Consider the following 16,700-nt stretch of genomic DNA (forward strand, 5'->3'; position numbering starts at 1 on the left):
TATAAGCAACACTGACTAGGTTAGCATTTACTAATTTCTCTTGAAGGTGAGCCACTGTGACTTTCGGGAGAGACGTTCCAGGATTTTGACCGAGTTTCAGTGAAAGAAATGGCAAGATGTCCCAGTCAGGATGGTGTGTGGCTGGAATGGGAAATAGCGGGTTATTACTTGGAGCTATGATGTTGTGGCCATTATGGAGATTCCTCTGTCACAGAGGCAGCAATGGTTGTTGGATGTTCCAGGGTTTTGATGTTTCCAAAGGAATTGGGGCAGGTAAAAGAGTTGGGGGAGTGGGATTGTTAATCAGGCATAGTATCAGAACTGCAGAAGGGGAGGTCGTTGAGGAGGGTTTGTCTACAGTCAGTATAGGTGGAAATCAAACAGGAAAGGAGCAGTCACTTTTTATTGCGAGTTTTCTCCAGACCCATCCCCAATAGCAACAGAGACATGGAAGAGCAGATTGGGAGGCAGATTTTGGGAAGGTGCAGAAGTAACAGGGTTGTTGTCATGGGTGACTTTAACTTCCAAGATATTTATTGGAACCTCAGTTCAAATAGTTATGAATAAAGTAGTTTTTTGTCAAGTATGCCCAGGAAGGATTCCTGACTCAATATGCATTAGGCCGACTAGAGGGGAGGCCATATTGGATTTGGAGCTTGGCAATGAGCCATGCCAGGTGAGAGAGCATTTTGGTGATAGTGGTCACAACCCCCTGACCCCTCATGGAGAGGGATAGCAGCAGATAGTATGGGAAAGTATTTAATTGTGGCACGGGGAGTTACAATGCTATGAGGCAAGAACTGGGGTGCCTAAATTGGGAACAGATATTCTCGGAAATGCACGACAGATATGTGGGTGTTGTTTAGGGAGCAATTGCTGATAGTGCTGGTCAGGTTTGTCCCATTGAGGCAAGGAAAGAGATAAGTTGAAAGAACCTTTTAGCAAGGCATGTGATAAGGATACTTGTGGAGAGGGATAGAAGCAGATGATATGGGAAAGTATATAATCCTATACTTGTCTATATCAGATTTGGCTGTCTGGATATAGAATTGGCTGGCCCATAGAAGAAAGAGGGTGATGGTAGATGGAAAGTATTCAGCCTGGAGCTTGGTGGCCAGTGGTGATCCGCAGGGATCGGTTCTGGGACCTCTGCTCTGTGATTTTTATAAATGACTTTGAGGAAGTTGAACGGTTCATAAGTTCGCTGATGCCGCAAAGGTTGGTGGAGTGATAGATAATGGATGTAAGTTTGCTCGCTGAGCTGGAAGGTTTGTTTTCAGACGTTTTGTCACCATACTAGGTAACACCATCAGTGAGCCTCCGATGAAGCACTGGCTTCAATAGAAAGCAGGCCATAACACCAGTGCTTCACTGGAGGCTCGACAATGATGTTACCTAATATGGTGACGGAAATCTGAAAACAAACCTTTCAACTCGGCAAACAAACTTAGATCCAGAACCTCAACCTGGGCTAGAAATCTTCTCCAAACTTGCTAGTGGTAAACAGAACATTGACAGGATGTAGAACTGAGCTGATAAGTGGCAGATGGAATTCAACCTGGAAAACTGAAGTGATTCACTTTGGAAAGATGAATTTGAATGCAGATTACAGGGTTAAAGGCAGGATTCTTGGCAGTGTGGATGAACAGAGGGATCTTAGGGTCCATGTCCATAGATCCCTCAAAGTTGCCACCCAAGTCGATAGTGATGTTATGAAGGCGTATAGTGTGTTGGCTTTCATTAGCAGGGGATTGAGTTTAAGAGCTGTGAGGTTATGCTGCAGCTCGTAAGAGCCCTGGTTAGACCACACTTGGAATATTGCCTCATAGGAAAGATGTGGAAGCTTTCGAGAGGGTGTAGAGGATATTTACCAGGATGCTGCCTCGACCGGAGGGCATGTCTTATGAAGAAAGGTTGAAGGAGCTTGGACTTTTCTCGTGGGTGTGAAAAAGCATGAGAGGTGATTTGGTGGATGGCTAGAGATGTTTTCCCTGGGTGAAAATGGTGGAAATAGGGGACAGAATTTTAAGGTAATTGGTGGAAGGTTTAGGGGAGATGTCAGAGTTGGTTCTTTACTACCACTGCTGGCAATGCATTCCACACACCCACCAGTCTCTGTGTAGAGTTAGATACTTTACAGACATGTAAGCAACTCTTGGATAGGCACATGGAAGATAGGTTAGTCTGATCTTGAGTAGGATAAAAGGACACCGCAACATCAAAAGCCAAACAGCCTGCACTGTGCTGTACTGTTCTATGTTCTATCTGCTGCCCTTTGCCTCTTGGGAAGCAGGAACCAAAGGTTTGGTAGGTGGTGTTAAAGGGGTCTTGGCAAGTTGCTACAGTGAAACTTGTGGATGGGGCATACTGCTGTTGCTGTCAGTTGTGGTGGGTAAGTGATTGCATTGCCCTCGATGATGTGGAGTATTTTGGATGTTGTCAGAGCTGCATTCATCCAACAAAATGGACAGCATTCATTCACACTCCTGAGTTTTGCCTTGAGGATGGTGAACAAACAAGCATTGGGGAAATAGGGTGAGATTTACTCCATAGTTTCCATCTGACCCGTTCTTATTACTCCAGTGTCTGTGTCTTATTCAGTTCTGGTATGCCCGAGGATGGTAATAGTAGTGGATTTAGCGGTAAAGCCATTGAGTGTCAAGTGATGATTCTTGGATCAGATTGTTGGAAATGGTCAATGTCTGGTATGAATGTTACTCAACTCCAGCCTCAATACTATCTAGGGTTTTCATTGAGATGCAAACTGTCCTGTTGTTTGAGGTGTTAAGATTGGAATGAATATTTTGCAATTATCAGCAACATTTTGACTTCTGATCCTATAATAGACCATAGTCATTGAGGAAGCACCTGAAGATAATTTGGCCTAACGCACTGCCAAGAGGAGCTTGAGGATGAGGGCTGTAACCAGCAGTGTTTCACAGAAGTTGCTGCTGGGTCCACTTCCATCATTTATATAAATGATTTGGGTGAAAATATAGGAGGCATGGTTTGTGGGTGAAACCAAAATTAGTAGTATAGTGGACAGCTGATCTAACATTATAAAGAGATCTTGATCGATTGGGTCAATGGGCTGAGTGGTAGCTAGAATTTAATTTGGAGAAATGTGAGGTATTGCATTTTTGTAAAACAAACAAGGGCATGACTTACACAATTCGTGTTCATGCCTTGGTTAATGTTGTAGAACAGAGCCCTAGGGGTTCAGGTACATAATTCTTTGAAATTTGTATCCCAGGTAGACAGGGTGGTTAAGCCATGCAGCATACTCCCTTTACAACCTCATGTCCCAACTCCTATACTCAAAGGTCTGCGCAATGAAGGAAGTTGGAGAGGCCTCTTCTGGAGTATTGTGTGCAGTTCTGGTTGCCCTACTATCGGAAGGATATCGTTAAATTGGAGAAGGTTCAGAAAAGATTTATCAGGATGTTGCCAGGACTGGAGGGTTTGAGTTATAAAAATAGGCTGGGACTAGCCATTTTGATACAGAACTGGCTCAAAGGTAGAAAACAGAGGGTGGTGGTGGAGGGTTTTTTTCAGACTGGAGGCCTGAGACCAGTGGAGTGCCACAAGGATCGGTGCTGGGTCCACTTCTTTGTGTCATTTATATAAATGATTTGGATGTGAACATAAGAGGTACAGTTAGTAAGTTTGCAAAAGACACCAAAATTGGAGGTGTAGTGGACAGCGAAGAGGGTTACCTCAGATTGAAATGGGATCTTGATCAGGTGGACTAATTTAGACAAATGTGAGGTGCTGCATTTTGGGAAAGCAAATCTTAGCAGGACTTATACACTTAATGCTGAAAATGTGTTGCTGGAAAAGCGCAGCAGGTCAGGCAGCATCCAGGGAACAGGAGAATCGGCGTTTCGGGCATAAGCCCTGAAGAAGGGCTTATGCCCGAAACGTCGATTCTCCTGTTCCCTGGATTCTGCCTGACCTGCTGCGCTTTTCCAGCAACACATTTCCACTTCTTGGATGTGGTCAAGCTACACTCAGTGTGATTCTTGAGTCTTCATGAATCAGGTTAATATCCTCCTCCTCATCATCATGGCTACTGTTGGTATGTCTTCAAGATGTTGGTATTTAACAGTAAACACTTAAACTTGCAATGATTTTTAGATGATTCCATGCTGCAGTTTCAGAGACATTGGCTAAGGGCAGTTTTCAATTTTTGTAGAAATTGAAGTTATTGGTTTTTAATTATACTTTCCTTCCATGAAAGTAGTTTAAAGTTTATTCAAATGAAGTAATGGGTCCCTGCTCAAGTCTGAACTATTTTTCTGAATTAGTATAGGTTTCCTGTTTCAATTAAATCTGAGTCAATTTACGTTTCAATTAAAATGTAGGGCAGATGCTGTAGTATATACCTGAAATGTTGCCAAAGGCAACAACTGAAATTAGGATCTAATTTGCTGACAAATATCATGTGGCAAAGCTCATTTTCCTCCCACTGCCTGCCTGCCTACCTATCTTCCTTCCTCTTCTTGAGTTTCCACTCTATGCTTGACATTTATATGCCCCCTAATGATTTTAATCTCGAGACTATCCAAACTGCTGAGGACAGTGCTCAGTCACTCGTGATCAGACCAATGACAAATGTCCAGTGCCACAGTATCCCTCTGACCCATGACTGGAAGATGGTTTTCAGATTCACTAGGATCTCCTCTCCTTCCAACAGCACCCAACCATCCTGCCATCGTTTTATCCCACACCAATCCAATCTTGTACATTAACCCTCCAGTTTCCCAGCCCCTTTCTGCTGCTGTTGTGAGCTTGAGTAGTAATTGATATAGTCCAACCGTATTTGGGTCACTAATGGTTTACAGTTGGACTTTTAGGACAAAGTTGATAGTATTAGTTGGTAGAGTGCTGAGAAGTAATCTACAACTCCAGGTAGATTGAAACCCCAGGTGGACAGGAAAATTAATACAGAATTTGAGGTGACAAAGAACCTGAATTAATGACGGGAGTGTCAAAGTGTCACAACACAGTAAAGTTATGTGGAGTCTGTTCTCCACTGCATGATATATTTTCTTGAAGAAACAATTCACTTCCAAGGAGAATTATTTTTGTGGTTCTAAATTTCCTCTTGAAAGTTAATTGCACTTCATTTGGAAATTTGAGTATTCAGATTAGATTTCATCATGTGATTGAATCAAGCCTGACTAACCACTAGATGTCATGGTAGTACTGTTGTTAGTGCAATTGTATACAATACATTTATTATAAACTGTTGGCAATTATTGAGAAACAAGTCAGGAAGTACTGGTCCAAATAATATGTAGCAATTTGAAACACATTCAAGCTTTGAACATACTGAATGCACAATAAACGTTCTTGTATTACAATTGGATATTTTTATTCATAATTTTATTTTCACCCATACAATTACAGTAGCAGGATTTACTTTAAATAGTCAAGCATTTTTGACAAGACAAGGTGAAGTGCAGAACTACGCAGACAAAATGGTGAAGTATAAAGTGGACAGCATAAGGGCAAGGAAGTGTTGGTCTTGGTGACTAGGGATTGTCAGCATTTGGGTGTTCGGTGATTATCTTAGGGCCTAAACAATGTAGTTTATGCCTTGCTCCACTGGAGCAGTGTTGAATTGTAAACATACAGAGTCATAGAGATGTACAGCATGGAAACAGACCCTTCGGTCCAATTTGTCCATGTCGACCAGATATCCCAACTCAATCTAGTCCCACCTGCCATATCCCTCCAAACCCATCCAGATGCTTTTTAACTGTAATTGTACCAGCCTCCACCACTTCCTCTGGCAGCTCATCCCATACATGTACCACCCTCTGCGTGAAAAAGTTGCCCCATAGATCTCTTTTATATCTTTCCCCTCTCACCCTAAACCTATGCCCTTCCCCACCCCAGGGAAAACATTTTGTCTATTTATCCTGTCTATGCTCCTCATGTCTAAACCTCTCTAAGATCACCCCTCAGTCTCCGAGGCTCGAGGGAAAACAGCCCTAGCCTATTCAACCTCTCCTTATAGCTCAAATCCTCCAACCCTGCCAACATCCTTGTAAATCTTTTCTGAACCCATTCATGTTTCAAAACATCTTTCCGATAGGAAGGAGACCAGAATTGCACGCAATATTCCAACAGTGACCTAACCAATGTCCTGTACAGCCACAACGTGACCTCCCAACTCCTGTACTCAATACTCTGACCAATAAACGAAAGCATACCAAATGCCTTCTTCACTATCCTATCTACCTATGACTCTACTTTCAAGGAGCTATGAACCTGCACTCCAAGGTCTCTTTGTTCAGCAACACTCCCTAGGACCTTACCATTAAGTGTATAAGTCCTGCTAAGATTTGCTTTCCCAAAATGCAGCACCTCACATGTATCTAAATTAATCTCCATCTGCCACTCCTCAGCCCATTGGCCCATCTGATCAAGATCCCGTTGTAATCTGAGGTAACCTTCTTCGTTAACCACTACACCTCCAATTTTGGTGTCATCTGCAAACTTACGAACTATACCTCCAATGTTCACATCCAAATCATTTATATAAATGATGAAAAGTAGTGGACCCAGCACCGATACTTATGATTGGACACAGGCCTCCAGTCTGAAAAGCAACTTCCTCCTCTGTAATATGGGCATTTTGCAAGGTGTCACCATCTATTTCCCTACAGTCTGTCTTCCATATTCTTTTCCACAGTAAATACTGATGCAAAATACTTGTTTAGTATCTCCCCCATTTTCTACAGCTCCACACAAAGTCACCTTGCTGATCTTTGAGAGGTCCTATCTTCTCCCTAGTTCCCCTAACATATTATACTCTTCTAAGGATTCACTCGATCTATCCTGTCTATACCGTACATATGCTTCCTTCATTTTCTTAACCAAACCCTCAATTTCTTTCGTCATCCAGCATTCCCTATATCTACAGGCTTTCCTTTCACCCGGACAGGAATATACTGTCTCTGAACTCTTGTTATCTCATTTTTGAAGGCTTCCCATTTTCCAGCCGTCCCTTTACCTGCGAACATCTGCCCCCAATCAGCTGTTGAAAGTTCTTGCCTAATACCGTCAAAATTGGCCTTTCTCCAATTGAGAACTTCAACTTTTAGATCTGGTCTATCCTTTTCCATCGCTATTTTAAAACTAATAGAATTATAGTCGCTGGCCCCACAGCGCTTCCCCACTGACACCTCAACTTGGGATTAGGAACATGGGTAGAACTGTGCATCATGCTGGAAGCCTGAACACATAGTAATTTTTTTAATAGATATTTTTATTTAAATTTAACATTTTTACAAGTTTACAAATAAAAAAAACCAAGTATAAACATTGATATACAATTAAATCTTAAATAAATAATAACAAAATTTATCAAACACAAATAAAAATACCGAAAGAAGAAAAACAAAACTACGAACCTAACCTACAACTAACCAGAGTGTATAATTAAGTCTCTTACATTATTTTAAGAAAAAAAACGACGGATAACACAGAAATTGGGTAGTGAGATACATGCTCGGAATTCATTAACATCAAATCGTAACAAAACACGTATTCGTGCGGGATTCCTCTCCCAAGGGGCCCTGGACCAGCCAGAGTCACCATCACAATTAAATAAAAGCCCTTGTTAGGATGGCCGAAATATCTGTATTTATGTAATTCAAGAAGGGCTGCCATATTTTATGGAATAATGCGGTCTTTTGGTGCACCATATTTGTAAGGAAGTCAAGGGGAATACATTCCATGATTAATCTGTGCCAATTCGAAAGTCCAGGGGGGCCCTCAGCCACGCAGTTTACCAAAATGTTTTTCTTTGCACAGAAAGAGAGAATAGAAAATAATCTCTTCCTGTGCATATCCAGTGAGGGTAAGTTCGAAAAGCCCAAAAGGAGAGATACAGGGTCCACTCTAATTTCCGATCCTAAGATTTCTGTCAGAACACTTGCTACTTTAGTCCAATATCTAAGGATCTTATGACAGGTGTATAATAATGTACAAGAGTGCCCACTTCTATTTTACATTTGGGACACATTGGAGATGCTCCTGCCTTAAATTTTGCCAATCGGTCCGGTGCTTTCTGGGCCCTATGAAGTATCTTCAACTGAATGGCCTGAGTTCTGTTGCAGATGGTGATTCTTCTGGCGTTTTTCCAAATGTCATTCTACATTTCTACAGAGATTTCCAGTCCCAAATCCTGATCCCATGTTTTAAGCAGATTGTCCATATCTCCCGATACTTCATCATGTAGTAAATGATAAATAGTACTGACGGAAGATACCCCCACTGGCCGTAGCACTCTATGTTCTCTGTCTAATTTTATAAAGACTATCTAATAACGTAGTCTTCTTCTGTATGTAGTCTAGAATTTGGAAGTATCGAAAGAGGTCGCCGTTAGGTAATCCAAATTTCTGACGCAGCTGTTCAAAAGACCTCAGGACCCCGTCTTTAAACAGATCCCCTAAACATGAGATACCCCTGGATCTCCAGAGTTTGAAAGTGACATCTGTAAACCCCGGTTGGAATCCCCATGCTCCCACTATCGGAGCATAGGGGGATGTTTTATGTGAGTTGCCTTCATTTTGCCGCATTATATTCCAAGCTTTAATTGTGTTTAGTATTATAGGGTTTTTACATTGATCTGTAATGATTTTCCTCTTCTCTGAAAATAAAAGGTTAATAAGTGGGCATTTTACTTGAGAAGCCTTGATGTCCAGCCAGATTGATTGTGGGTCAGACAAGACCCAATCAGCTATGTAACTTAATAGGGAACTTAACTGATATTTCCTAAAATCTGGGAAATCCAATCCTCCCCTTGCCTGTGGAAGCTGTAGCTTCTTCAGCTTAATGAGGGACCGTCTATGATTCCAGATAAAGGAACCCAACCATCCATATAATTTACGTAGTGCCAGCCTCGGCAGCACCACTGGAAGCATTCTCATAGGGAATAGGGACCAGGGCAGGACATTCATTTTAATTAGTGCTATTCTACCTAGCCAGGAAATTGGAAGGTCTCCCCATCGCTGGAGGTCCTGCCTTATCTTTTCCAGTAAATGCACAAAGTTAGCCTTGTATACTGATCAAATACTGGGGGTAATAAAAATGCCTAAATATAAGAAACCCTCCAGGGACCACTGAAAGGGAATGTGGGATCCGTCCAATAAGTGAGATATACTAGCAAGGCCACCCATTGGCATAGCCTCCGATTTTGAGAAATTAATTTTATCGCCTGAAAATACACTAAATGTATTAATAACTTGGATTAAGCGACATCAAAGGATTACTGAGAAATAGAAGAACATCATCTACCTAAAGGGTAATTTTATGTTTACCTGTACCAATCCTCAGGGCCGTTATATTAGGGTCAGCCCGTATAGCTTCTGCTAGTGGCTCAATTATTAGCGTAAATAGCAATGGTGAGAGAGGACATCCCTGACGGCAGCCCTTATCCACACTGAAGCTATCCAAGCCTAATCCATTGGTAATCACAACTGCTTTGGGATCACCATACAGTGCTGAGACTCATTTAGTAAACACCTTTCCAACGTCAGACCTTTCCAATGTGTAAAACAAATATGACCATTCAACCCTGTCGAATGCCTTTTCCGCGTCTAATGAGACTACTACACCTGGTATCGTTCCCTGATGACAGGCTTGAATCACATTCAAAACCCTTCTAACATTATTGGATGATCTACGGCCCTTAATAAACCCCGTCTGATCCTCCTTTATGATATGTGGCAATACCCTTTCTAGCCTCAATGCTAACATTTTAGAGAGGATTTTAAAATCTACATTTAGCGAGGATATTGGTCTATATGACGCGCAATCTTCTGGGTCCTTTCCTTTTTTGAAGATGAGAGATATTCGCCTCTTTCAGCGACGGTGGGAGACAACCCTGACTGTATGAATAGTTATACATGTCCATAAGTGGACCAGCCAATATTCCTGTAAATTCTTTGTAGAATTCAGCTTGAAAGCCATCTGGGCCCGGTGCCTTACCGCTCTGAAGTTGTCTGATTGCGTCAAGTATTTCTTGGATTGTTTGGGGAACATTCAAGACCGATACCTGTTCCGGAGTTAGGTCCGGAAAAGTCAGGTTTTTAAAAAATGACTACATCCTCCTATTCCTGTCTTCACAATCCTGCCATTTATATAAATCAGAATAAAATTTTCTAAAGATTGCGTTAATCCTTTTATGATCATGAGTCAGAATACCCATACTTTCCTTGATAGACGTGATAGTTTGAGGGGCCTTCTTTTTCTTTACGAGAAATACTAAGTATCTACCCGGTTTGTCGCCAAATTCATTCAACCTTTGTTTTGCAAATAATATTTCCCTCTTAGCCGTTTGGGTAAGCGTGGTGTTTAGAGCTGTCCTAAGGGCCGTAATCCTTTGCAATTTGATAATAGAAGGTCTGTCAGTGTATACTGTTTCAGCTGCTTTTAAGCGAGCTTCAAGCAGATGCTATTGTTCTCCCTTTAATTTTTTCTGGGTCGCTGAGTATGAGATGATCAAACCTCGCTCGTAAGCTTTGATGGTCTCCCACATCATTGATGGGTTGCTAGCCGCACCTGAATTAATTTCTAAAAAAGTTTTAAATTCTTGAGAGAAGTACTTTACAAATTTACTATCTTTCATCAGAAAGGTGTCCATATGCCAATGCCAGGGGGATGTCTCATTGTTCCTCGCCTTGATTTCCATATATACAGCAGCGTGATCGGAAATTGCTATACTGCCTATTTTACAGGATGATATGGAATTTTTAAAAATCGAGGGGGCAAAAAACATATCAATTCTGGTATGACATTTATGTGGATTGGAGTAAAAAGAAAAATCTCTGCCCTGTGGATGAAGGCATCTCCATACATCTACTAGTCCTAATTCTTTGTTCAGATCCACTAATTGTCTAGATCTGGGAGATATTCCTGCAGTACTCTTGGGAATCCTATCTATTTCCGGATCCATAATACAATTAAAATCTCTCCCTATAACTGTATGACGAGCACCGAGAGCCATCAATTTTAAGAAGGCTTCCTTTATAAATTTAAAAGGATGTGCTGGGGGGGGGGCAATACAAATTTAAGATCCCATATTCCTCTCCATTTATAAGGAGATATATTCAGATAATCAGAATATATCATCCAGATTCGACTTTTATCTGATTTAGGATTTTGAAAGGGAAATTCTTCCGAATAAGAATAACAACTCCCCTGCTTTTTGAGCATAAAGAAGAAAAAAAGGCCTGATCAAATCCACCCTGTCGTAATTTCAAGTGTTCGTTATCCAATAAGTGTGTCTCCTGTAGGAGAGGTATATCGACCCTTGCTTTCTTGAGGTCTGATAATATTTTCTTCCTTTTGACTGGTGAATTACTCCCCTTGACATTCCAGGTGCACCACTTAACCGACTGATCAACCATAATTGTCTGGGCAAGTCCGAGAGCCCTCGGGAGGGGAAACCCTATCCAGAACATCCCGAGCATAGAGCATATAAAATTCACAAAAATAAAGGCTCTCTAATACCCTCTCAATAATATAATAAAAAACTATTTCTAAATTAAAAAAAATATAAAACGTATTTAAATGGAGATTTTCCCCCTTGTTCCCAGGGGGTATCACTTCCTTTCCAACAGTCCATCGTATCCTCTCCCAACCAGTGCCCCACCCTTGACCCAGGCGCTCCTCAATAGGATAAAGAAAATTCAAATATACTACAGAGCTAGAGTTAACAGTGAGCACCCTACCACCCCCCCCCCCCCCCCCCACCCACACCAACACCTGGATATATTTGGTAATGTTAATACCATGTATAAACATATATAACTATAAAATTACAGCCTCAACAAATACTAATTAAACATAATAATACAAAATAACAGGGGAAAACAACCCTGCTCCTAAAGACAGCAATAAAACAGGATAAGGTAACCACCTCCCCCCACCAACATTAACTAGACCCCCTGGCCTATATATATTAAAAAAAAGGGGGAGAAAATCACTAAGTAGAGAACAAATAAATAAATCCCTTTCCCCAACCCCCGAAGATAATATTAAACAGTCAGGTAAGAAAAGAGATTAATACGAAAAAAAGAGGATGTAAACTGGAGTGGGGGGAGAGAGCAAAGCAACATCAAATAACTCTTACAATTTATCTAAGAGAGTCCAAAAATTCCTCGACGTTTTCCAGCGATCCAAAGTTATACACAGACCTTCATGGTTAAAGCATAGCGTCGCTGGGTAGCGCTAGGAGTACTGAATATTTAAGTCCCTTAAACACTTCTTCGCTTCATCAAACGCCTTCCTCTTTCGGACCAGAGCTGGGGAAAAGTCTTGGAATAACGTAATCTTGGATCCTTTATAAATCATGGTTTGGGGATCTTTCCCAAGATTTCTGGAAGCTTCTAAGAGCATCTGCCTCTCCTTATAGCTCTGCAGCCGGAACAGAACTGGGCGGGGGCGCTAGTTCGAGCCGGGCCCGCGTATTGCAACCCGGTATGCTCATTCCACCCTTACCTGGCCTGATCCAGCCTCCAGATTTAAAAGCTGTGGAAGCCACTGCTCAAGGAACACTGTAAGCTGGCCTTCCTCTTCCCGTTCGGGAAGGCCCAGCAAACGAATATTTTTTCGACGACCTCGATTTTCGAGGTTGTCAGTGTAATTCTCTAAGGTCCGGACTTGCTGTTCGAGAGTCCAGACCCGATCCACGGCCGATTCTGCTGTAGTCTCGGAGGTCGCGGCCTTTAGCTCCGCCCCTCTGACTCGGCGCTCAATTTCCTTTTGTAGCGCGGCCGAGAGTGAGACCCATTGGCTTCGGGATTCTTCAATGAAATCATCGATCTTCGCATCGAGTTTAGAGATTATTTCCACAAAGGCTCGCCACCGTAGGTAAGTTCCCCGAAGTGGCTGCAGACACCTCTGCTGCAGCTGGAGAGGGTCGGGGAGGGGTTCCTACCTGCTGAGAACTGCTGGCTCCCTTCCCTTTAGTCATTTTTACTGGGGTTTAAATTGTTTAAAATCAGTACTAAGCAACTAATTACATTAAGTAAAAACTATTTTGAATGATTTGGTGAGTGTGGTGGAGGTGGGTGACCCACTTTGCCCAAGTCTTGGGAGGAGCAGTATAGACTCAGACTTACTGGGTCGCCGCCATCTTGGATCCCCCCACATAGTAATGTTGACCGTCCAGCATGCTTGGTCTTGGGAACATTGATCGATTACAGAGAATATACTTTTACACAACATATTGTGGAGATGTTCAGGGCTTTTCATAGTGCTGCTAGATATGTCAGGACGACTGAACTAACATTTCTATGACTTTGCATCCATTTCAAGCTGTTGATGCTGTTCTTGAGATTTTGACTCAAGCTTTAGCTGGTAGGGCACTCCTTTTCAAGCCTCTAAACTCATGAATTCAAACCGAAATGTAATGTTAAAATAGGACGGAGTTGTCAGAATTCAAGGCTGCATGTGACTTGTTAATCACAGCTGTATACTCCAATTTAGTTGAGCTCAACTGAAAAGAGCAAATTGCAAGCAGTAAGCAGAAAGCAAAGCTTCAGGCATCAATGAGGGTTGCAGAGATTAAAGACAGAAGAGATGTTTGTGGATTATTTCCTAGAAACTAAGTTTAAAAATTAACATAGATCTAACATGGCTGCAAAAACCCCTTTCTCATATCCAATTTCCAGCTGCAGGGAAAAAAAACACACCATATGTTGTTTATATATATGTACTTTTATAGTCAACTCCTAACCTCTTCTCTACTGATTTGGCCTAAAGCTTCGAGGGTTTAGACAGGCAGAGAGCTTTAGAAAGGAAATTCCAACAATTGGGACTTTGACAGTCAAAGATGTGTGTTAGGTTATGTAAAAGGCACGAATAGCGGAGCAATTAAAATTGGAAAGTGCAAATTGTCTAAATTGGAGGAGCGCATGAATCTGGTATCTACTATAATGAATTAAATAGTGTTCTGTACTGTAACAATTCTATGATTCTCTCTCAGGATCAGGTGTCTGGTGTAATTATTGAATGGAAGGGGTTGAACAAGAAATGAAAACAATTTTAAAATCAGGGTGATATTTGTCATGCTGCTTACTTATAATAGGAAATAGCAGAAATTTCCTGTAATGAAAATATTGAAGTCATAATTTATCCATTTTATTGCTTTGCCTGGATGCTAAGGTTGAACCAGACTGCAACCAGTACTATTTGACCTTGTCATTAAAATCCACTTACTGCTCATGACAACCCTCACCTGCACCCTTTCTCAGTTCATCAGCAGTCGAAGTTGCTTCAGTACTTTAGCCAATCTGGTGCCTATATGTAACTCCAAAATACCACTCCATTCATCTATCATAGCTATAGCTCACTAAAGTTCTGAACTGCGGCGGTACAGGACATTGGTTAGGCCACTTTTGGAATATTGTGTGCAATTCTGGTCTCCCTCCTATAGGAAGGATGTTGTGAAATTTGAAAGGGTTCAGAAAAAATTTACAAGGATGTTGCCAGGGTTGGATAATTTGAAATATAGGGAAAGGCTGAATGGGCTGGGGCTGTTCTCCCTGGATCGTCAGAGGCTCAGGGGTGATCTTAGAGGCTTATAAGATCATGAGGGGCATGGATCGAGTAAATAGACAAGGTCTTTTCCCTGGGTTGGGGTCAGTCCAGAACTAGAGGGCATAGATTTAGGGTGAGGGGGGAAAGATTTAAAAGGGACCTAAGGGACAACTTTTTCACACAGAGGGTGGTGAGTGAATGGAATGAGCAGCCAGAGGGAATAGTGGTGGCTGGTACAATTACAACATTTAAAACACATCTGAGTGGGTAGATGAATAGGAAGGATTTAGAGGAATATTGGCCAAGAGCAAATGGGACTAAATTAATTTAGGATATCTGTTCAGCAAGGATGAGTTGGACCAAACGGTCTGTTTCAGTGCTGTACATCTATGACTCAAAGTCAAATTGCATTCAAATCATTAACACTCCCTCTTTTCAGAGTCTACCAGACCTGAGTTTTTCCAGCAATCTGTTTCAGATTTCCAGCATCCACAGTATTTTGTTTTTATTCTTATATTAACTGACCTATACTGCATTCCAGTCTGTGGCAATGCTACAATTTTAAATTCACATCCTGGTTTTCAAATTTCTCCATGGCCTCATCCCACATTAGTTCTAACACTAGCCCTGCAACTCTCAGATCTTTGTCACCTTCCAATTCTGGCTTTTTCCACATGCTCAAATGTAATCTTTTTATTATTGTCAGGCCGGGTAAATCTCTCCAACTCCACCTCTCTGCTCCTTTATGATACACATTAATACTTACCTCTTTGACCAAGTAATTGATTAACTCACTGTTTCCACATGACCCCATGTCAAATTTGCTTGATGCTCCTATGAGGCACCTACTACTGTTTTCTGACTTTAAAAGATGCTACAGGAATGCAAGTTGCTGTTTTAGAATGATGATAACATTACAAAAGTTGTTTTTGACTTGTATCAACAATATTCTGGAAAATTTACATCCTGGCATTGTCTTACTGAGAATTTGCTATTTATCAAGCAATCATTCTTGATGTTGGTCTTTAAGATTGAATAATTCAGACATTGCTTTGTGACCCATGTGAATTTTCTTTTAAAATGTAGTTTGTTTCTTTTATTAGCAGTTCTTGATTTTTACCCATCCTCTCAATGCTGACTTTCTGCTGGGACACTAGTCCTATAGCATTCAAAGTCTTCTCCCACCAATACAAAAAAAATTGTTTGTAGAAGCTAGACAGTGGGTGTGTAATTAGGTTTATTGAGTGGTGGGGTAACTAATTTTTACTTTCCCTTTGGTCAAACATAGCACACCATCTGCCTACAAACGCCTAACTTGGTAAAGACCAAGTTCAAGACTGCTCAAGCCAGTTCCAATGTTTTTGGGACAACTTCCATTGCCTTTCGTTTCCTATTCTATGATTTTTATCATTTCCAGTTGTTGCGGAAGACTAGAGCTTTTGAAATCCACAGGCTAGAACAAATGAGGGTTTGTGTCCTTTTAGAAAAAAAATAAAATTCCCGAAGGTGGACAGTTTTAAACAGTGTGTGTGTGTGTGTGTGTGTGTGTGTGTGTGTGTGTGTGTGTATTTATATATTTATTTCATATATATTTGTTTTTGCCCATGAGAAAAGTGATTAAAAGTAGACCGAATACAAGAGGCCCTTTTTTTGTTATTTTAGGCAGATGTAAAAGCATGCCTAGGCAGTATTTGAGGAGTAGTGTTAACTTGCCAACACATTTCCTTCAATCAATACTGCCAAAACTAAATTACACCACTGATCTGATTGTTTGCATGACCTTGATGTGCATATACTGTACTGACTGCTATGGTTTCTCTTCATTACAACAGTGACGACACTTCAAAAGTATTTCATTGACTAAAGTGCTTTGGAATGTCCTCCAGGTCACCAGAGACAAAGATTTATTTTACAGTCATTTCGATCAGAATGTGCTAACCAATTACAGTATTTTATTTTAAAAGCCACTTTACAGATGTAGCCAAGTGAAAATTTCCTTCATACAACTGTGATAACCAACAGCACAAACATTACTTTTGTGGAATATGTATATTAGTAAGGAAATTATAACAAATGCAAAAGAAAAAATTAATCTTTTGAAAAAAGGTGTACCGTTTCACATTACCACCACAATGCAG

Source organism: Chiloscyllium plagiosum, unplaced genomic scaffold (assembly GCF_037043375.1).
Source record: "Chiloscyllium plagiosum isolate Xiang-an unplaced genomic scaffold, Cpla_swu_hap1 HiC_scaffold_22, whole genome shotgun sequence".
NCBI lineage: Eukaryota > Metazoa > Chordata > Chondrichthyes > Orectolobiformes > Hemiscylliidae > Chiloscyllium > Chiloscyllium plagiosum.